General features: G+C 38.2%; 2 long non-coding RNA genes across 3 annotated transcripts in view; both read left to right on the top strand.

Moving 5' to 3' along the window:
- The window catches only part of LOC307000879, a 134,221-nt gene that overhangs the window by 77,936 nt on the left and 32,132 nt on the right, over positions 1–24,153 (top strand). The window contains exons 4-5 of one of the 2 annotated variants that reach the window (XR_013798114.1): positions 12,358–12,420; positions 13,161–13,201. The exons of the other annotated variant lie outside the window; for it this stretch is intronic. This is a non-coding gene — a long non-coding RNA (uncharacterized lncRNA). Of the gene's footprint in view, positions 1–12,357; positions 12,421–13,160; positions 13,202–24,153 lie in introns of those variants that run through there. 2 annotated transcript variants of the gene reach the window in all.
- Positions 20,100–22,624, top strand: LOC307001170. Its single transcript, XR_013798184.1, has 4 exons — positions 20,100–20,502; positions 21,482–21,583; positions 21,666–21,761; positions 21,898–22,624. It is a non-coding gene; the product is annotated as an uncharacterized lncRNA (long non-coding RNA).

The raw sequence follows: 24,153 nt of genomic DNA, 5'->3' as shown, positions 1-24,153 counted from the left end.
AATTATGTACAGTATATGAGGAAACATATAAAAAGATGTTTCTTCAACTATGGGCTATACCGCTGTGAATGTTTAGAAAAGAAGTTTTATCAATTTAACCATTTTTTTTCCCTACCACTGCACAAACTAGTATTTTATTTTATTTGTCTTGTCTTGTCTTGATCTCTATTTTCTTTTTCAACATGTTATTTTCCACTGCATCTCCAATAATGTATAGCTTACTTACTTTTTGTAATGTAAATGATGGTTTGGCACAAAGTGGCAGACCAAGGATGATTTTATATACAACAGTTTAATATTCTCACACTTTTTGCATAACTTAATTGGAAACTCCTGTATGATATCCTTCTTTTATTGTTTACACATCACACCACAATATGTAAATTAAAGACATTTGGAAAAATAGCAAACATAAATGAAAGCATAACAAAAAATGTGTTTTAATGTGACCTTTATTTAACAAAAGAAAAAAAAAATGGTACATAAAAGTACCATAGTTGAAGGAACACCTTCAGACTTTAACATTCCGAACTTTTTTTTTATGTGAGTCTCTAATTGAAAACTTTGCAGTTTGTGTCATTTTTCTCGATGAAGTTAGCAGGTCAGAAGCAGCGTAAAACGTTTCACTTTCTCCTCCTACTCATCATATTTTCACTTCTTCTGCCTTGAAGGCATTTAGAAGGTTCATGATCAATTCCCACAAAGCCTTGTGCCGTGCGTCTCCGGCGGGCTTCACTCCCCTCAATCATTTGAGATGCTCCGCTCCGCCCTGACGACTGAAGGTCAAAATAAACTGGATCGTTTAAAGCTGCCTGGGGATGTACACTACACTATATTGAGTTCCCTTCTCGTGCTGTGACGGCGAATAATAGAATCTACTCCAGTTCTCTATTTACTGGACCCGTTCAGTGAGACTTTCCTGTGCGGTTTAACCCCATCATACACGAGATGATCATGTCAGTGTATCACAGCTGACTCCTTCTGACATGCTTTGACGACACAGTCATGACTTTAACATGACGGCTTATTTGCTTGGGTGATTTCTCAGAGAGTGCATTATGTCTCATAAGGAAGCTGTGCTTTTGTGTCAAAGCCTCAGGACAAGCACACGTTTTGAATGAGGCTACATACCCAAATGATGCCATAATTTTGGCCAGTGAGATTTTGTTCACATTTTGAAATAAATATGTAATTTTAAATGAATATACAATACATGTTTGTTTATTTACTAAATGTTTAGAAAAAAGTGAAATGTATAATTATTATGGATGGATGGATGGAACGATGGATGGAACGATGGATGGAACAGATGGATGGATGGATGGATAGATAGATAAGTGTTCTTGTGACATTTTAATCAATTTAATCGTGACAATAGCGTGTTTTGGGACTTCACAACCAGCACACCTGTGAACCCTCTAACTGTCCCTCTAACTGTCCCTCTAACTGTCCCTCTAACTGTCCTAACTGTCCCTCTAACTGTCCTAACTGTCCCTCTAACTGTCCCTCTAACTGTCCTAACTGTCCCTCTAACTGTCCTAACTGTCCCTCTAACTGTCCCTCTAACTGTCCTAACTGTCCCTCTAACTGTCCTAACTGTCCCTCTAACTGTCCTAACTGTCCCTCTAACTGTCCCTCTAACTGTCCTAACTGTCCCTCTAACTGTCCTAACTGTCCCTCTAACTGTCCCTCTAACTGTCCTAACTGTCCCTCTAACTGTCCTAACTGTCCCTCTAACTGTCCTAACTGTCCCTCTAACTGTCCTAACTGTCCCTCTAACTGTCCTAACTGTCCCTCTAACTGTCCTAACTGTCCCTCTAACTGTCCTAACTGTCCCTCTAACTGTCCCTCTAACTGTCCCTCTAACTGTCCTAACTGTCCCTCTAACTGTCCCTCTAACTGTCCTAACTGTCCCTCTAACTGTCCTTCTAACTGTCCTAACTGTCCCTCTAACTGTCCCTCTAACTGTCCCTCTAACTGTCCTAACTGTCCCTCTAACTGTCCCTCTAACTGTCCTAACTGTCCCTCTAACTGTCCCTCTAACTGTCCTAACTGTCCCTCTAACTGTCCTAACTGTCCCTCTAACTGTCCCTCTAACTGTCCTAACTGTCCCTCTAACTGTCCCTCTAACTGTACCTCTAACTGTCCTAACTGTCCCTCTAACTGTCCCTCTAACTGTCCTAACTGTCCCTCTAACTGTCCTAACTGTCCCTCTAACTGTCCCTCTAACTGTCCTAACTGTCCCTCTAACTGTCCTAACTGTCCCTCTAACTGTCCTAACTGTCCCTCTAACTGTCCCTCTAACTGTCCCTCTAACTGTCCTAACTGTCCCTCTAACTGTCCTAACTGTCCCTCTAACTGTCCCTCTAACTGTCCCTCTAACTGTCCCTCTAACTGTCCTAACTGTCCCTCTAACTGTCCCTCTAACTGTCCTAACTGTCCCTCTAACTGTCCCTCTAACTGTCCTAACTGTCCCTCTAACTGTCCTAACTGTCCCTCTAACTGTCCCTCTAACTGTCCTAACTGTCCCTCTAACTGTCCTAACTGTCCCTCTAACTGTCCTAACTGTCCCTCTAACTGTCCTAACTGTCCCTCTAACTGTCCCTCTAACTGTCCTAACTGTCCCTCTAACTGTCCCTCTAACTGTCCTAACTGTCCCTCTAACTGTCCTAACTGTCCCTCTAACTGTCCTAACTGTCCCTCTAACTGTCCTAACTGTCCCTCTAACTGTCCCTCTAACTGTCCCTCTAACTGTCCTAACTGTCCCTCTAACTGTCCCTCTAACTGTCCTAACTGTCCCTCTAACTGTCCTTCTAACTGTCCTAACTGTCCCTCTAACTGTCCCTCTAACTGTCCCTCTAACTGTCCTAACTGTCCCTCTAACTGTCCCTCTAACTGTCCCTCTAACTGTCCCTCTAACTGTCCTAACTGTCCCTCTAACTGTCCCTCTAACTGTCCTAACTGTCCCTCTAACTGTCCTAACTGTCCCTCTAACTGTCCCTCTAACTGTCCCTCTAACTGTCCTAACTGTCCCTCTAACTGTCCTAACTGTCCCTCTAACTGTCCTAACTGTCCCTCTAACTGTCCTAACTGTCCCTCTGACTGTCCCTCTAACTGTCCTAACTGTCCCTCTAACTGTCCTAACTGTCCTAACTGTCCCTCTAACTGTCCCTCTAACTGTCCTAACTGTCCCTCTAACTGTCCCTCTAACTGTCCATCTAACTGTCCATCTAACTGTCCCTCTAACTGTCCCTCTAACTGTCCTAACTGTCCCTCTAACTGTCCCTCTAACTGTCCTAACTGTCCCTCTAACTGTCCTAACTGTCCCTCTAACTGTCCTAACTGTCCCTCTAACTGTCCCTCTAACTGTCCCTCTAACTGTCCTAACTGTCCCTCTAACTGTCCTAACTGTCCCTCTAACTGTCCCTCTAACTGTCCCTCTAACTGTCCCTCTAACTGTCCTAACTGTCCCTCTAACTGTCCCTCTAACTGTCCTAACTGTCCCTCTAACTGTCCCTCTAACTGTCCTAACTGTCCCTCTAACTGTCCCTCTAACTGTCCCTCTAACTGTCCTAACTGTCCCTCTAACTGTCCCTCTAACTGTCCCTCTAACTGTCCTAACTGTCCCTCTAACTGTCCTAACTGTCCCTCTAACTGTCCTAACTGTCCCTCTAACTGTCCTAACTGTCCCTCTGACTGTCCCTCTAACTGTCCTAACTGTCCCTCTAACTGTCCTAACTGTCCTAACTGTCCCTCTAACTGTCCCTCTAACTGTCCTAACTGTCCCTCTAACTGTCCCTCTAACTGTCCATCTAACTGTCCATCTAACTGTCCCTCTAACTGTCCCTCTAACTGTCCTAACTGTCCCTCTAACTGTCCCTCTAACTGTCCTAACTGTCCCTCTAACTGTCCTAACTGTCCCTCTAACTGTCCCTCTAACTGTCCCTCTAACTGTCCTAACTGTCCCTCTAACTGTCCTAACTGTCCCTCTAACTGTCCCTCTAACTGTCCCTCTAACTGTCCCTCTAACTGTCCTAACTGTCCCTCTAACTGTCCCTCTAACTGTCCTAACTGTCCCTCTAACTGTCCCTCTAACTGTCCTAACTGTCCCTCTAACTGTCCCTCTAACTGTCCCTCTAACTGTCCTAACTGTCCCTCTAACTGTCCCTCTAACTGTCCTAACTGTCCCTCTAACTGTCCTAACTGTCCCTCTAACTGTCCTAACTGTCCCTCTAACTGTCCTAACTGTCCCTCTAACTGTCCCTCTAACTGTCCTAACTGTCCCTCTAACTGTCCCTCTAACTGTCCTAACTGTCCCTCTAACTGTCCTAACTGTCCCTCTAACTGTCCTAACTGTCCCTCTAACTGTCCTAACTGTCCCTCTAACTGTCCCTCTAACTGTCCCTCTAACTGTCCTAACTGTCCCTCTAACTGTCCCTCTAACTGTCCTAACTGTCCCTCTAACTGTCCTTCTAACTGTCCTAACTGTCCCTCTAACTGTCCCTCTAACTGTCCCTCTAACTGTCCTAACTGTCCCTCTAACTGTCCCTCTAACTGTCCCTCTAACTGTCCCTCTAACTGTCCTAACTGTCCCTCTAACTGTCCCTCTAACTGTCCTAACTGTCCCTCTAACTGTCCTAACTGTCCCTCTAACTGTCCCTCTAACTGTCCCTCTAACTGTCCTAACTGTCCCTCTAACTGTCCTAACTGTCCCTCTAACTGTCCTAACTGTCCCTCTAACTGTCCTAACTGTCCCTCTGACTGTCCCTCTAACTGTCCTAACTGTCCCTCTAACTGTCCTAACTGTCCTAACTGTCCCTCTAACTGTCCCTCTAACTGTCCTAACTGTCCCTCTAACTGTCCCTCTAACTGTCCATCTAACTGTCCATCTAACTGTCCCTCTAACTGTCCCTCTAACTGTCCTAACTGTCCCTCTAACTGTCCCTCTAACTGTCCTAACTGTCCCTCTAACTGTCCCTCTAACTGTCCATCTAACTGTCCCTCTAACTGTCCCTCTAACTGTCCTAACTGTCCCTCTAACTGTCCCTCTAACTGTCCTAACTGTCCCTCTAACTGTCCCTCTAACTGTCCCTCTAACTGTCCCTCTAACTGTCCTAACTGTCCCTCTAACTGTCCCTCTAACTGTCCTAACTGTCCCTCTAACTGTCCCTCTAACTGTCCTAACTGTCCCTCTAACTGTCCCTCTAACTGTCCCTCTAACTGTCCTAACTGTCCCTCTAACTGTCCCTCTAACTGTCCTAACTGTCCCTCTAACTGTCCCTCTAACTGTCCTAACTGTCCCTCTAACTGTCCCTCTAACTGTCCCTCTAACTGTCCCTCTAACTGTCCTAACTGTCCCTCTAACTGTCCCTCTAACTGTCCTAACTGTCCCTCTAACTGTCCTAACTGTCCCTCTAACTGTCCTAACTGTCCCTCTAACTGTCCCTCTAACTGTCCTAACTGTCCCTCTAACTGTCCTAACTGTCCCTCTAACTGTCCCTCTAACTGTCCCTCTAACTGTCCTAACTGTCCCTCTAACTGTCCCTCTAACTGTCCTAACTGTCCCTCTAACTGTCCTAACTGTCCCTCTAACTGTCCTAACTGTCCCTCTAACTGTCCCTCTAACTGTCCTCCAAAAATGACGTAACTACTAAATACATTTCATTGGCTTTTATGCTAATTTTACTAGTCTAATGTACTGTACAGCTGCAACAATATCTGCATACGGTAATAATGTCATAATATTTTCCTTTCTATGGCAGGTCTCTTCCCAGCATGCACCTGGTCATGCATAAATCATGTGGAAATGCTACTTTGATATGCATTGCTGTACTATTTCACTGTGTTATTTGCAGTGGTTTTGTTGTTTTTTTGCCCCTTTAAGTTCAGTGTTCTTTGGTGTTCTTGGATTTTTTGTTCTCATATGGTTGTTAAATAGGGGCTTTCACACTGGGTGGTTAGGAACTCAGTTATAGGAACTAGCCACCAGGACGGTGGGCTATTTTCCTGGTTGCATTCGCAATGCCATATAGAAATGTGAGGTGTCGTAAGCCTTCACTGAAGTCCTGCCGCTCTGGTTTTTGTTTTCGGCCAGTGCGGGACTTTAATTTTGACAGCTCTGGGGACACCAGCGCCTGAGTACTGTTGTAAAGTTTTCTTTTTTCGAAGCAGAAACCAGGAGACTTTTGGATCACATTCAAATTAGAAGGTCTTCTTTATTGAGCGCGGCTGCAAGTTCCAAAATCAGTCTAAATCTAAAACAGATTACATTGAAATGTATATACCTTCTAAGGGGGAGGGACTTCTGGGACTGGAAAGTAGGGAGGAGTTGATTCTATCCAGTGAAAAACCTGTATATCAGATTATCTAGATTACTCAAGAGAAACCGAGCAAATCAGCTATTGTATCCAATCATCCTGACTTGATTGCTCAAACCTTAACATTATCATAGAGACAAAGGCACCGCTGTACCTTGAGCTTAATGGCCAGGAAGTGCATAAAGACAAAAGCTAATGTCAGACTCCTGAAATGCTTGACTTAATCTTCATCTATACCTTAAATGCTAAAATCAGTATTCTTCAACGTGATGTTTAGGTAAGAAAGCATATCTGAAAAAGATTCCTAAAATTTGTTATTCTTCAGTACACAGTGCTCCTATTCTCCATCTTCATTAGTTTACGATCTGGTCACTGGTAGTTCATATTGTGCTGAGTTAGACCCTACTCTGAAGTAGGAGCTAGCTTAGTCCCTCAAAGCATTCCTATAACTAAAATCATTCTCAGTTCTTGCATTACGAACACTGCAAAAAGCAGACTTCTTCCAATAGTTATAGAAACTATGAAAACATTCCTCCAATGCAAAAGCCCCTAATGTCGTTATATATATATAGCCTATATATATATATATATATATATATATATATATATATTATTTTTTTATTTTTATTTTTATGATAAGCATACCTAGCATTTCCAATGTATATCGACTCAATTGATGATTCCATATGAGAGTGTGTTGTGATATGATACAATCGGATTATTTCATTTTATCAGACACAGACCTCTTGTTTTGGTTTCATAAACATCTTTAGAGATCATTCAATGCAAAAGATCTGTGAGAAACATACACTCGAAATTCAGTTCTGTATCCTTAGATGTTTGACTTTTTTTGATGACTAATACACTGTCATGGGCATATGGTATGCAATAAAAATTACACCCTTTGATCATAATAAACATGTCAAGTGTTTGACGTTTTTGAAGGATCTAGGAGGCTAGAATGCTTTTCAACATTATATTGTGGTTGCTAGACTTTTTGTTTCATCACTGCATGGAGGACTATTGGCTATTGTTATTTGATTTGGCATTACCTTCTGAAAATCTAGAATATGTTGGTGTTTATTAAAATAATATGTTAGTCTATCTTGACCACATGTCAATTGTCTATAGCCACTGAAAAAAAATATATTCTGGAGGAGATAGTGATATTAATTGCATCAGTGCATAATGCATAATCAGGAACAAGATAACTGATCAAACATCAATTATAAGTATTTCCAATTATTATTATTATTATTTTTACATGAATGTATTTGGCAGATGCTTTTATCCAAAGCAACTTGCAATACATTCAAGGTATACATTTCATTGTTTTTTTGTGTGTTTTTTCCCCCACTGGGAATCTAACCCATGACCTGGCTTTGCGATGCTTTACTCTTTTAGTCAGAACGTATTTAGTCAGAATTTGTTTTTGCATTGCCGTTAATGGAGGAACATGCTTTTCTGCTTGCATAATGGTGTAGCAGCAAGGTGACTCCCAATGATTGTCATATTCTGTGCAGTAATTAGTGACAGAAATAAACTTGTTTCCTTAAGGGCCGATATTTGCCACCTTACATTGATTTCCAGAGACACCTTTATAAGGGCATTTCTTCTAACCTAATGAGTTATATGCCTCATCTTTTATGTCAAGTTCTTACATTTAATACAAATGAAATTTCAATTAGAATAAAATCAAATGGAATCAGTTTCAACAAAATCCATTTTTCACTGGAGAAGTGGCAAAGCAAGCAAACATTTAGATGCATTAAAACTGCAATTCAGTAAACGATGGCTTTTACACTAAACAATGGTATGAGATTAAAAATAATATATTGAATATTGATTGTATATACATTTGGTGCACCCCTAAGTTGTGGCATCTATGAGCAGAGGCTAAATGCCAAAACTAACCAGCTCATTTTTATTAAAATGAAATGCACCATTCTCATTGAAAGCAAAGGTCGTTGGTCACTTAGTTGTTGCAGACGGTCACCCCTTCATTCTGGCCTTACGAACACCTTGGGCCAGAATCTAATCTAACTCTAAATGGTGCCTTGCTCTTTCAGTTTCTTTTGGTGTCAACACTTATTTCCGGTTCTATGCTAGGACGCTCTTGTCACAGTCTTAGCCTAGTCCTTGCCTCTGGTGCAAGTCGTGATTTTGTTTGGCCAAGCATACTAGCTAAATAAAGAAGTCCCAGCATCACCTCCAGAGAGTCTCTCAAGCCATTCGATTCCTTCAGATCCGTGTCATAAAGCCCGTGGTGTCAAGGATAAGATGGATGTAATGAATGACTTTTATCGGAATGATGACACCAGTAATTGAAGCAGGTTAGACTTGGAGAAATTGGAATGATAGCAGTCAGATACTTGAAGCCCCCCAGGATTGGTGTCAAGATGCTCTGAGCCGATCTCATGTCTGGTTCACTGCATCCTTCTGTGCTTAAGTGTCTTAACAGACAGCTAATTATCACATTGCATTAAAGAGGTTGCCAGCTTGCTCTTTTCCAGCATGTTGAGTTCCCCCTCCTCACTCATTTTCCCTTTTTTTTCCACATTTGGTATGATTGCTGTGAGTTTCTCCCAGTTTTTCTTACACCTCATCAACCAGGCACAACACATCACATTTCCAATGGTAAGTAGTTTCTCTGTCTTTGTTAAAAGCAAAATTGCCACAAAGAGATAAATTCACAACCAGTCAGAACTTTTTTTTATTTTTAGCATCAACATACAATCAAAATGTGACTTTATTTACTTACACATTGCTGGTCGTATTATGTATAGTCGGGCTATAGACCCCTTTTCAGTTAGTAAACATGGTGATGTTTTTTGTGGGCGCAGCTTAGTCGGTTGCAGAAAGATCCCTCTGGCCGCTTCACTAATGTTAGTTTGCAAGTTTTGTTAGCTTGTTTTTTTAACAATGACTGGAGCAAATCAGTCTTTTTTATCTTAATGTGCAAGGTCACTCACTGTCCAGGACCGCAATTGTTATTTGCAAAAGTTAATTTTAACGGACGGAACCAGATTGGCTGACACATATACACTCAGTCAATGGATGGACGATCTGACAGGATTAACGTTAACCCTACCTCCGGTTGAGAAGCTGACTTCGACACCTAACCGATAGAGAAACCGAGCGTAAAGATAAACTGAGGGCATATACATCTTTAGATGCCTATAACTATGTGCTGAATGGCCACGTAGGCTACAAGACTTGTGGCACAATCCGAAGTTCTGCCTAGCCAGCGTCAAGGCCAGAAGACGACAATGTAAAGAGTGACATCACGGTGCAATTCTAATTATGTGAATATTTTCTAGAAATAAAACAAATATTTAACTATGTATTTGATTACCCTTTCTTACCAGGTTCTTCAAAAAGTCTAGTCACAATCAATCAAAACAACAATCATAGATGATTCACAAATAATCACAATAATTTAGAAAACATTATGCGATAACATTTTAAATTGGAGCCTGTACTCCGTCGATTCTAGAACCCAACAACACAACAAGATGACATTTAATAATAATAATAATAATAATAATTTAAGCTCCTTATTATGTAGTCGAATCTGTGCTGGTTTGTATTGGCCGCCTCCAATTTTCACTTTGTTTTGCAACCAGCTAGCGCCATAACGTAATTGTGACGCCGGCGCTAAAGGGGTTTATAGCGTGTAAACTGAAATGCAGCCCTGGTTGTGGCGGGTTACAATACAAACTTGTGAAAGACATGAAGTTTCTCTCTCAGCGCTTCATTGCCCAGGGTTGTTGAGGACTCTGTGTTATCCTGCTGCGGGATACAGGAAGCCTTCTTGCTTTTGCTTTGATTGTTTTCTTTCTAGGGCACTTTGATCTTGATTAAAATTGATGACATTTACTGCATGCTTTTCTTGCATCCTAAACAACTTTTCCTGGCCACTCCAGCAGGCATTGATCAACCTTCATTATCCTTTATACAGAAAGCCATTTACTGGACAACACTATATTGTCACGTATAACTCGCTGTAAAAATAACCGCCATACCTGTACTTGACTTCTCTTTCAAGTGCGCTGCTTCTATTTCCGGAGAACGTCTACTGTTTATTCGGTCACGCTCTAAAGCGGATGAAGCATTTCCCAAAACACTTGAGTCATGTACCTTGAAGAGCAGTTTATCTCAATACAAGCTCTTTTTGAGTCTGAGAAACATCCACAGTTTAAAGTTGCTGTTATTGTTAAAGTAATAGTCATATAATTTGTCATTTAATCATAAACAGACTTTTACACATTTTAAATAGCTAGATTAGTTTACCTTAAGTTAATAGGCATCATTATTTAACTGAATAGACTATGTTCGGTACATTTATTGACAAATAAGTAGAAGGAGAATTTCTGAAGGATTTTCACACAGTTCTTTTCCATACAACAATATTTCATTGTGACTGACCATGGCTGTACATGCTTTAAAAAGGACAAATTACTTTGAACCATAACAGTCTGTGTGAGGAACAGACTGAAATTAAGTTGTTCTGTGATTAATATTGTTATGGTGTCAAATGTTTCAAGAGAAGTCAAGCTGCCTTTTTTTTTGTCTAAACTTGACAATGAGATTTCACATTTCGAATTTATGTTGGTTCTTCACAAAGTTATTATTTGAATTCATAATTTTTGGAACATACTTTTTTTTGTGTAAATTACCTTAAAGGGGCTATATGTAACATTTGCATTGCTTATGTATTGCCAATGAACAGCTTTTAACAAAACGTTTAAAACAATTAGACCTTCCCCGAGTACTTATGGTTGTCTCTGATAGCATGTAAAAAAAAAAGAGTTTTTTTTTTATATGAAGGACTTGGGACGTTTTTTTGTAAGGAAAATCAAATAGATGTGAAGTTTACATGCGCTCCAGATAGCCTCTATTAAGTTTAATGAGACATGAAATGAATGCTTATACAATCCTATTGTGGTGAGCAGGACGAGGTCTAGGGCCGTGGGAGGATGGCGCGAGGCCGGTGGCGTGATTCATAATGAGCGACACCTTCGCAACGCACCGGCCTCTTATCTCTCACGGAGCAGCGGAAGCATAAAAGGGGGATCGACGACTGTAAAGATCGAGAGAGGAACAGGCCTGGACTGTTTATTTGATGTTTATTTTTTATTTTATGTGACAATAGTTGTCCGTGAGGGGCTGCTGTCTTTTACTTTCGTTTTGTATTTGTATTTTTGGCCCGCCATGTCTGGATGTTCGTTAACAGTAATCGCTGCAAAGGTATTTCCAACTTCTTTTTAGTTCTAAGCACCGATGAAAAATAACATTGCCGTGAGTATATTGGGGCATTGAATCACATTCAGTGTCTTGTACGTTACATGTGCACGAGTGCGAGCACGAGCAATGAGTGGCTGCAGTTCACTTAACGGCCACCGGTGTCGCTAATAACAAGTGTTTCTGAATTCTACCTATAGCCCCTTTTAGTAGATTTATGGCAATACACCAGGGGGTCTCAAATCCGGCCCGGGGGTCGGTTCTTTGTACCTCACTTAATACATTAATAATAAATGTTCACGAAAAAGAGTGCCGAATAGCGCTTGCGTGTTCAACTGAGTATGAGAATGTACTTGTCTTGCACCCCACAATGCTTTTAATGACGTGTGATTAATGTAAACAGCCCACTGCAAACACCCTTGTAATTTGCTTCAATCTTTTTGAACTTTATGAATGATTATTTTATAAGGTTCAAGAGGTGTGTGTAAGGAATTGTAAGCAAGCAGAGTATAGCTGTTTCTAAAGCACACAGTGCCATCTGCTGGTAAAAAGTAAGCTCAGAATCGATCAGAATCATTTCTCGATACGCAATGCATCGATTTATTGTCCCAGCCCAAATAAAATAAATGTATTGTTTGTTACAGGATTCCCAATTTTTTTCCTTTATTTCACGATTTCTAATATATTTACAGGCTTTACACTTTTGTTTCAATGATGTAATTAGCTATACATTTGACCTGTGAAGCAGATTTGTTACGAGGCAGCGTTAATTAGTGTATGGTTGGTTTGTCTACAGGGGTTCAGGCTGCAGGACTGCCGAATGACTAAAGAAACATTATCAGCAAGATGGGAGAAAACTGTACGTTTCTTGTCTATTACCGCCCACTGCCTATGATGGAAATACGCACAGTTACAATATCAAAATATGTGGGAGAGCGTTGCTATAAAGTGACGATATTATAGTGCAATAGGAAGCACTTTAAAGTTAATACCGAATCAAAACTAGTTAGCACATCATTTGTAATTGAAAGGGTTTAATGACAGTTTTTTTTTTTGTGTGGTTACACATGAAATAGTTACAAAATAGATGTATGAGATGATACAAACTTATATCATTGATCGTACCCATTATATATATGTAGAATGTGAGAGATAGGAAAGGAGACAGAGAGATAGAGAGCGGTAGAGTGGCTTTAGAGATCTGCATTAAGTCACTCCCATAATAGCTGGAAATTAAGGAAAAATAAAACGGTTTGACACGGCTTAGACTAACTGGCTAACGGTGTGTAAGACGACTCCAATACCATAATTAGGTAATTATTCCCTCACAAATAAATCTCTCAATGAGTAAAACTGTCTGTGTCTATATCATGATAGACTACACAACATTATCATTGTATTTGCTTATTTCTTTTAAAATCATTATCACTTTAAATTATTATTGTCCCTGGTTCAGTATAGGGTACACTGGCTGGGACAAACTATTATAGTCCGTGAACTGCCATTGTATAGAAATCTTTTGTCTTTTGTTTAATACAAATACGAGTGTGGAGTCATGAGAGTGAGAAATAATGTCTGAATTTTAATCCCTTTAATTAGCCACACACCGCTGAACTAGGACGGACTCTTGGAAGTGTTTCTGCACTTTCTAAGTAAGCGACACACTCAGACCAGCGAGGCAAAGGCAGCAGCCCGTGTCCAGACACTAATGAATGAAGTTGCTTGTGTAAGCCCTTTTCTGTCTGTAAAGGCTTGAAAGGACACTGCGATACATTTGAAACTCCCAGAGTTATCAAAATTCCTTCTTTTTTATTTTCTGAAGCTCTCCACTGACCCAATCAGCGTACATGATGTGAGCTTTGCATTTCTGCTTCCTTTCACTCGCCGGACTCTCCTACAAAAAAATGGCATAATGTGCAATCTTATTCTATGAATTTTCCAAAAAGGCATAGTAGTGGACGGAAAGGAGATGAGGGGGGTTATTTTCCAATTGGCCTTGTGAAAATGGGCAATTTCAAACTCATTTAGGTTTATTTATGAAGCCATTTCCGAATCGGTATTTATTACTGAGGAAGGTCTGAAAATGGTCCTTTTAAATATGACTTGAAAATGGGCATTTCTTGAATAGTCCAGAGCTCTTCCTGGACACGGCAGATAAAATGACCTAATATCCCAACTATCGAGGAGCTATGCGTGAGTGCAAATGTAATATGCAATTCAAAGATTTCTATATGGATAATACAATTTTACTTATGAATAATGCTTATTTGCAGGATCTAAAAGTAATCTGCAGTGTTGAAGCTACTTTAAAACTGTAAATTGCCCGGCAGCAAGCTACCCACGATTTATAGTTAATCCATAGTTAATCTACTCTTCTGAAAGTTACTAACAAATAGCATCTAACCGCCGTGAAGCTACTTACAGGGGGATTAACCAGTAATAATCTCAATTAATCACAGACATTTACTTCAAGCTTGAATGGTAAAGAAAATACAGTGAGGTCTCATTAGTTTATGCATTAGCATGAGTCAACAATAAGCAATATATATGTTAAAGCATTGATTCATCTTTGTTATTTAGTCAAATCATTTAATCGTTCATTTTTTGTTTGTTAGTTCACAATGCATTATCTAATGTTAGCAAATACAACTTTTGATTGTAATAATGCATTGGTAAATGTTGAAATGAACATTAAGAATAAATGCGGTAGAAGTTAATTGTCGGTTCATGTTAAATAAGAATGTTAACAAATTAAATCTCTAAATTGTTACTGAAAATTTAGTTTACATGCATATCCATTGTGTTAATTTGTCATATTACTATTTTTCACGTCATACGAAATGATGCTCATAATGTTCAATTGAATAGATTTTTGCTTAACTAACATTCGTCTGTATGTATGTTTCAACACTTTTTTTATCTTTCAAAAAAATGTTCACTTGTTTTTTAAATCAGTTTTACTGTTAACTTGCAGTTGCAGTTGTTTGTTAGTAAGATGAATGCTTATATATTTTCTCACACACTTTATTTTAAGGTGACAGTTATATTGTACTTACTCAAATAAGTCAAATGAATGAACTACACTTAGTATAGAGTACCAGTTAGGGTTTGAGGTTAGTTACTTGTAATTTACACAATGTACTGTTAATACTACTGTATAGTAACTACATGTTGTATATAACTATGTTACCGAACAAAGTGGCAGCGCTACTAGTTAGTTACTTCCTATATAGGACTGGTCATTTGTTAAACCGAAAAGGGTGTCAAAAAGTGTCCCGTTAGAAACCATGCATGTTACAGAGTTCCCAGTTTATGTGTTATTTAGGACTTTCTTTTTGTGCTCTTTCTTCCCAGTAAAGGTCATGTGCTCACTCAACTATTTTGTATTCTGGCCTTGTCAGTTTATCAAGCAAATAATATGTTTGTCAGGCATGAAAGCCCGCAGGTCCCCCATTGAACTTTAACCATACGTCTTTTTTTCATTATTTTGTCATACAGGGAATTCAGTCGCCCTGAACAGTAACCATCAATCCGGCGCATGGCTAGCTGACGCTGAGTGACAGATCAGGCCAGAGAACGGCCAGGAGAGAGAATTGCTTCATCAGTTTGGCTATATTTGAGTTTTCCCATTTACATACGGTACAGCTGTGAGCTTTCTAAAACATGGAACGTGGAGAGTCTGTGGTGTTATCGGTGTAATCTAGCCAACTTCATTAAGTGTTTGGCATGCCGTCATGCAAAGTGTAAAGTCTATATGCAGTTTATGTGAATTATATGGGGAATATGGGGCTGTTTAAAGACACAAGGGCTGGGAACTGTCTCTGTAGTGCGCGTTTTATAACTGACAGCTCAATCTATTTTGCCGAAATGCAATAATAAAAATAGATAAAATGCCACGGAATGTATTTCCGATGTTTGCAGTTTCAACACTTTCCTCATTACTCATGCTGTGTGAATGCATTAGCTGAACTCTGTGATTTTGCTCCAAACTGATAACAGAACACATTATTTTAGCATTTGCTTGGCCATCTGTGTGGCCGCACTGTACGTGCAGCTTTAAAGCGCTTCCATTACATACTTAATTAAGCTCCCATTACATATCCCCTAAATAATGGATCATTAACCATGAACCCAACCATAGTCAACCTACCTTTTATTAATATGGGAGGGGCAATTAGAGTGATTTAATGAAGAAGAAAAAAAAGCTTATTATTAGTTTGACTTTCAGGTTTGTGGAAACCCATAAGGACCATGTATTAACTAGCCCTCAAAATTAATGAGTCAAAGAAGTATGTGACCATTAACTTTAGCAAACTTCCAGAGGCACAAGAGAAAGCTAGCGATGCACGTTTATTTAAACCGTCTTAATGTACAAATTAATGTGAGCTAAAGAAATATAGTAGCATGTAATAAGTGATGTGATCTCATTAGTTTTTAAGTAAGAGCTCATTTATTTACACGCTTGAATGAATCTCATGAAGAAACATATGGGTGATAATTCAGTCGTTCAAAAAAATGATATACGCTTACTGCTTATTGATCGAAAATTCAGTAAAAACAGTAATATTGTAAAATATATTACAATTTAAAATAACTGTTTTCTATCGAAATCTATTTTAAAATGTAATTTATTCCTGTGATGCAAAGCTGAATTTTCCACACCATTACTCCAGTCTTCAGTGTCACATGATCCTTCAGAAATTATTCCAATATGATGATTTGCTGCTCAAGAAACACTCATGATTATTATCAATGTTGAAAACAGTTGCTGCTTCATATATTAGTGGAAATCATTATACATTTTTGATCATTTGATGAACAAGAAAGTTCAAATGAACTTTAAAAAGATGTTTTGTAACAATTTAAAATAACAATGCATTTTAATTTCTAAAAAACAGACAGAACCCATAGATTTGAACAGTTGGTTGTTTATTTATTCATTTATATTTTACAGGTACAACTATTATGTATCATATCAAATGGACTAATAATGGACTAATTGTGTGTGTTTTTTTCATTGTAGTTTTTAAAGCTTGACAGCTGTGATCACAATGAACTGATGTACTGTGGAAAAGAGTGTTTTAATTTCTCTTTTTGTGATCCACATAAACCAACCAACCAGGATGCATTTTGATTCGAAATGACATGAGTTTGAGTACATGAAGCAGAACGTTGTCATTTTTGGGGTGAACTGTTCCTTTAAGCCCTGTGTTGATCTCACTCTATATCAGTGCAAACAGTGACTTCTGTTCTGAAGTATTAGCAGAGTACAGTGTAGTGCATGAGAATGGACACGATGAATCATCCGTCAGCACGCACGCATGATGAAGTACGGCAGGGAAGCGACGTCAGTCATAAAAGCTGTGCGTTCAGTTTGAACACATTTGTCCAGACAGCTGAGAAATAGAAATGCACAACAGACTGGTAAATGCCATGCCACGAACACAGAAACAGCAACAGCACGTCAGCTGTGGTTTGATCATCATACGCATGTAGTGTCGGGGATGTTCTTTTTTGTAGCTTGATACAATCTGCTTCAAAGCAGATATTGGAGTTATCACTGCTTTCAGACGTGTTGGAAAATTGATGTGTATGTTGATGCTCATAAGATGGGAGCGCTATCAAATCTGCTCATGTGGAGAACCGGATCTTATCAGGACGTATCTGACAGTCTGCCAGACATGTGCTCAATATATCCTTCTTATTGTGTTTGAATGTACATCTAACAGTCCTCAAACAAATATTATAGGAGGATAGAGATACTGAGCGAGACATTCACTTGCATTGCTTTCTGGAGAACGTCTCAGGAAACATCTGATGTCTGAGTTTCCTTCAGCACTAGTTGAACATTAACTGAGTATGTAGTAGTGTTAGTAAGCAAATAACTAAAAGTAGTGGCATTATTATCGTCTTCTTTTTTTCAGTAGTTTGACAATATAGCCATTATCAAATGGTGTGGTGTATTAGCCATGTATAGCATGACAACAGCTGCAATGTAGCATCCTATGTCATACAATATATTGTTGTATATATTTTATGGTATTTTGTGTACATGTATCTGTTCGAGTTTAATGCTGTTAATGTTGTTTTATATTATACTTAGGGTTAGGGTGAGGCCTCTATGTATAATATGCATTCATAATGTCTGTCGGAGGAGCATCAAAATAAAGAGTTATCAGATATTAAGAAGATGAGAGTTAATTGACATGTAGTTGTAAAGTTACTCATAGTTAGCAGTGTTCAAAAGGGACCATCAAAATAAAATGTTACCCTTTTCATTTAATAAATGTAATCAAAGTTTAAAAAAGTATGTTGTATTAATGGAAGCTGGACTGTTTTTTTTCCCAACAAGTTTGAAAGAGGAGAATGTATTCAAGACACATACCATGTGCCCAGAGACACTCAAAGAGAAAATAACATCTATTTGCAACTTCCTTGGAAACCGTCGGGAATGCTATTTATTTATTTGTTTTCTATACTAGAAGAAATCATTCAGAGCCCTTATGCAGATTATTGGATGCTGTCATATTTACCAAATGTACAAAAAAATCATCAAATATTGTTTATCTCATCTACCATTTTAAAATCCAACCATTCCATTTCAAAAGTGTCCTGAGAAAAGTCACTAATGTAAATGTTTGGCCTCATGCTTGTGAATTCAAAGAGAAATAGCCTTTTCTCTGCCTTTTATTCTCAGAATACAGATCTAGCGTTTTTAACATTGTGTAATGGATGCAAGTATATCCAAGCAGCTTGTTTAAACTCTAAAAGATATCCACTGTTGCACTGACCTCCATTGATGTGCTGGTATTTTCCAGAAATGTCACATGTTGGAAGAACCTCTTACTGAGACATCAGTATTGATTAAGAACACTGATTGCTGAGCTCTTGAGTTTGCATTGAATTAAATGACAGTACATTCTGATCTACTAGATTAATTAATGTTCGTGAAATGCAGTTCCTTCTACGAGTGTACAGTGCTACGGCTGACGCACGTTGTCAGGTAGAATACGCGAAAAGTTGACAACGTCGGGAGATTAGCTTCAAACATCCTCAGTGCCAAATGAATGGGTATTCAAGCAAACAGCGAACACCAGTCCATAATCACCTTTTTATCCCTGCCTTTTATATGCCACTCTGCACTACTCAAGCAAATGTAAATTCATTCATTTATGTTGAGCATGTGAGAGGGAGGATTTGCTCAGATGCCCTTCCTATCCCGAGCCAAATAAATTAAAGCATACTTTACCGAGCTGCATACCAATATGCGCAAATCTGCCAATCGATGGCATTTTTAATTGAATTTACACAGTAAAATCGGCAGTGTAAAAATTGCAGTGTTAAAAGTTATTAATTCCCAAAGAGTTAAATTAACAATCAACAATGTTAAAAAACACTCCTCTTCAGTGTAGTTACAAGTGTAATTTTATTTTTACACTGAAAGTGCAAAAACAAAAAGGCGCCGAATTGTATTGACTCCGCCCCTCGATGACTGCTGTCTCGAAGGACGACGACGCCATTTTATCTTCATGCGACCGAGACGGTAGGTTGAATTGCTTTTTTCTTTCTAAAATAAAAAAGTAAATACACTTGTTAACATTTTTGGTAAAATATGGTGGTGAACAAATTTAGAAATGATAAACTGCGCGTTTTTGTCAGGATTAAGGAAGCCCGTCAAGTTCATGAGATGCAGAGTAACGTTACAGAAGAATGTGACGGTTTCTCATGACAATTTGATTTCCTGGATGAAGGTGATTTAACGTTTAAAATACATTTGTATTATAAATTATTTTTGTATTACAAATATATTTTTAGCTCATTTCATTTTGGTTTGTTGACAGCCTTCATGAAAGCCTTCCCGCCTCCAGTCGCGCCGAGGCCTCAACCGGTCTTACGACAAGCCTGGCACTAAAGTTGATGAGGAGGTCTGAAACAGCAGCAGCATTTGGGCTTCTTTTTTTCTGCGCAGATGAGATAATTCTTCAAATGGTAAGTTTATATTCGTTTTGTTTGTATAAAAGTGGCTGTGTTATACATGAACGCGTTAACAATTCCGTTTTTGTGACGCATGCGCATTATTTACAGCTCGATTAAGTATCTTGTAAATTAGCGCGCAGTGCAAACAACAAAAGCACTTTTTTGTAGACTGAGGTGGGGGAGCGTTTAAAAACGTTTTATTCGCCCTATGTTTAAGTGAGAATTACATATCTGTATGTTTGTTTCTTAGCACTGAATATCATGTCGTCATATCTGCGTCAAGACACAAACGTAACTTACCATCAAGTTTTTTATTTTTTACATTGTGAAAGTGCATTAAAGCTAATCTGTAAATCCATCTGTCTTCCAATTCAGTTTACAGGTAACATTTGCGAATGCACTGGCAGAGCATACAGGTACTTTAGCTTGAAATCAGTCTTTATCAATTCATACTGCATGTTATTTTTGGATAAATTATGTCCTAACTATTTATCTGTCTGCATTTTATTAATATGAATCTGTATGTTCTGTTCACATTATAAATACCATAAAAAAATTATGGGTAAAATAAATTCTAAATGCGTATTAAAATCAAGTTAAATTTAAGATGCCTTATTACTCATTTAACTTATATAAATGTATTCAATAATCAGATTAAATGCATATTTTGAATATAAATAATTTTACACCCATGCTTTATAGACAGCTCTCAGCATAATCGAAATTAAGGGTAATCACAATTATGTTTACCTTATTTACAGCCCCAATTTAAATTGTATTGCATTACTGAATTTTGGAAATATTAGCCTCAACTGACATATTTTTTTCAAATCCTTTTTCAATAGATTTGGCCCAGAACCCTCCAGTGTCAAGTGAAGGAAGCTCTCCTCATGAGATTGCTACAAAAACCAAGCAACAGAAATGAAGACGAAAGCAACAGAAAGCTGAAGATGAATCCAGAATCGTGAGTGTCATTATTTTATTCTATGTGCAGTACACATTTTAATACATGACGAATCAACATGAAACATTTAAACCTAACTGGGCAACCACACAATGCCTTTGTTCAGACCTGAAATGTACATGTGTCTTGGGTGATTGATGTATCTTGATTGTCATAATTCATGATGACACATCAATCACTATGTCATTGTGTTAATTCAAGATATTAAACTGCAAAAAGTTAAAGGGTTAGTTGACACACAAGTGTAAAATTGTTGTAATTTCTCACCCTCATGTCATTCCAAACCCGAAAAGACTTTTGTTCATCTTCGAAACTCAAATAAATATATCAAGAATACTCCACGCAACTACCACTTTGACGCTTCAAAAAGAGATCATAAAACGAACCCATATGAATTGAGCCGTTTAGTCCAAATTTTCTGAAGAGACTTTATCGCTTTGTGATGAATAGATTGAATTTAGACTTTTATTCACATATAAACATGAATCAACCAACATAAACAGAAGAAAAAGAAAATTCGGACTAAACTGCTTGGTTCATGGATTAGTTTTAAGATTTCTTTGTTAACTTTTTGAACTGTCAAAGTGGTAGTTGTGTAGCTGTCAATGGAGGCAAAGAAAGCTGTCAGATTTCATCAAAAATATCTTCATTTGTGTTTCAAAGACTAAAGAAAGTCTTGCGGGTTTGGAACGACATGAGGGTCAGTAAATTACTGAATTAAAATTTTTGGGTGAACTATCCCTTTAATAAAAAAAATGTGGCCTAGACCTCATCAGAACAATCGAATCTCAATGCTTCTTGGGTGCGTTTACACCTGTATTTTGAGTTGTTCGCTTGTGCAAGATGAATGTTAATGCCAGGTGTGAACGGTGCTACTCTGTGACTACACAATCATCTGAACAGAATTGTTCCTGAGAGAGATATGGTTGTCATTATGCTATGTAACTGTTTGATTGTTTTTGTTTTGATTTTTGGTCAGAAGACCTCCGCTAAGTTCCTGGAAAGGCTTCTCCCAAGACCTTCAAGGACCTGATTGACTCTGCAGAATCTGCTGTGAAAGATGATGAAACTGATGATTCAGGTTAGACTATAGTTCAGAATAAGATTATCTATACGCGTTCATGCATGATTGCATTTTGCTGAAGTTTTCACGTGTTATTTAGAATGGGGCAGCGATCTTGCATCAGTTCGTCTCCTGCAAGAGACCTGGAAAGATATCCTCATATCAAGCTGAACAACACCTTGTCGTCTCCAAAAAGGTAAATTTGGACATTTCTGTCACACTGCCTATCGTCTGCCTCAAAATATTGCCATTTGTGTTGATTGTATTGTGGAAAACGAATATAAAGACGGCCAATTGGAGAGCTGACTGAGTGTTATTTTTGTCTTTGACAGGGACCAGCATACAAGACCACCTTGACTGCATTGAAAAAACCACACAGCATACCTGCTCGCGGCCTGTGATGCTGATATGGCAATAAACTCAAATACTACTTCCTGGTCGCTGTGGGACAAAGAGGAACTGCATTCATGGATGTTACACAACTGTCGACAAGTAGTTTTCTGCAATCTTGTTCAAATCTACCTGTCATATTTGTTCATGTCTAGGCAAATTAACATGATTTTATGTTTTTTATTGACTTTTTTCTTTTCTTGCAACTCCTCATGAATGTGATAATTTGACCTTTACACATCTGGCATATGTTATAAAGGAGCCACTTTGCCTATTTGTTAAATAAACTTTGGATTTATACATCTGTCTGAAGACTCTTGATTTTATCTTGTACATTAACACTATATAATAGTGTAAATAGTTTTTGCACTGAACAGAATACTTTATAAATAACACTTATAGTGTAATCCAATAGTGTAAATCCAATGGAATTAAATCAACACCAGGGGTGTTAAAAACCCCTAGTGTAAAACTTAAACAACAATTTAAGTGTAACACTTTACACTCGAAGTGTAATTTTTCTACACTGTAAGGTGCTATATTAACACTGTAAATTCAACACTACAAACGGTGTACTTTTTACTCTAGATAGATTGGGACCATATATGATCCGGAGTAGTGTTAAAATTAACACTTTAAGTGTTAATTTGACACTGCGTTTTTTACTGTGTAGATGAAGCCCTTTGTATTCTGTTTGATCACTGTTCCTTTCACCCGAACCCTCCCTCTTCTGCAAGCTGTAATAGTTGCCCATGTTCCAGTTAAATTTGGCCTTTTGTTTCAGACAAATTGGCTGGATTCATTTCTCTGGCAAAACCCGACACTGGAACCATTAACGCTCCAAAGAACCTGGACTTGGAGTGTCATTAGTCACTGAAGAAATGCTTAATCATTCCTCCCGCTGTTATTGATTTGCCATTAGACGGTGACTATTTAAAGCAGGCCTTGCTCAGGAATCTAGGAGTTACCAAACAATGTCTCTTAATCACAAAAGTCTGCTGAACAACCTTGAGGGTCCGTGTCTGGAAGAGTCTGCTGGTTCCCATGGGGGAAACGCTTTAGATTTGTTGGGAAAACATAATGGTGTCCGTTTTTCTTTATTTTCTACACGTTCGGCGCAGTTTGTAAGAGCCAATAAACATTTGTATGATAATTGAGAATGTCTTTCACAAAACGGGGTACAGAACTGCAAGGTTATGTTACTGTATTGATGCAAGCTTACTGTTTGGGGTCAGTACGATTTTTTTCTTTTTAAGAAAGATTTATATCTTTATTCAGCAAAAATGCCTTTAATTGATCAGAAGGATCAGTAAAGACATTTATAATGTTACAATAGATTCCTATTTCAAATAAATGCTCTCCAGTCGAACTTTCTATTCTAATCCTAAAAAAAAACATATTAAGCAACTGTTTTCATCATTGATAGTCATAAAAGTTTTTTGAGCATCAAATCAGCATAATTCAAATGATTTCTGAAGGATCATGTGACACTGTAAATACAGTTTTGCATGAGATGAAAGCATTACATTTTAAAATATTCAAATACGAGAGTTATTATAAATCGCAATATTTGTTCACAATACAGCTGTTTTTACTGTATTTTTCTTTATCAAATAAATGTATCCTTGGTGAAGAGACTTCTTTCAAAAACATCACTGACCTCAGACTGTTCTAAAGGAATATTGACAAATCAAACATTCACTTTGATTTAATGAATGTACAATACATGATGGTTTTAAACGTTTTTAGCTCTAACAACTGTGGGAAATATGACAGGGTTTGAAAACTGATGGTATTGACAATACATATACAGTACGGTAGTCAACATTTGAAGTGGATCAAAAAAGTGAATCAAAGTTCATGTATAACTTTGATGAAAGGTTTTGATCCACTTCAAATTTTGACTACAGTATTTCGTATACACTCTAAAAAAATCTGTAAAAATGGGGCACAATGTACTGTATTAATATGAAGGAATTTTCTGCTGCTTGCAGCTACCAATGGGATCTACGTATAATGATCTGAAATTACCCCCAAAAAATGTTAGACAATATGGGTGATGAAGTTGACATTTTATGTTGTGACAAAAAAATATGAGCACAAGTTAACATTACCTAAATGTATTAAAACCTCATTTGTAACTCCCCAGAGCTGTGCCAGTATGTGAGTCAGAAGCCATTCCAGGTTTTCAGGGTCTT

Source organism: Phoxinus phoxinus, assembly GCF_949152265.1.
Source record: "Phoxinus phoxinus genome assembly, chromosome: 6".
Lineage (NCBI taxonomy): Eukaryota > Metazoa > Chordata > Actinopteri > Cypriniformes > Leuciscidae > Phoxinus > Phoxinus phoxinus.
The sequence above is the reverse complement of the archived record's forward strand: the minus strand, read 5'-3'. Positions and strand labels throughout refer to the sequence as shown.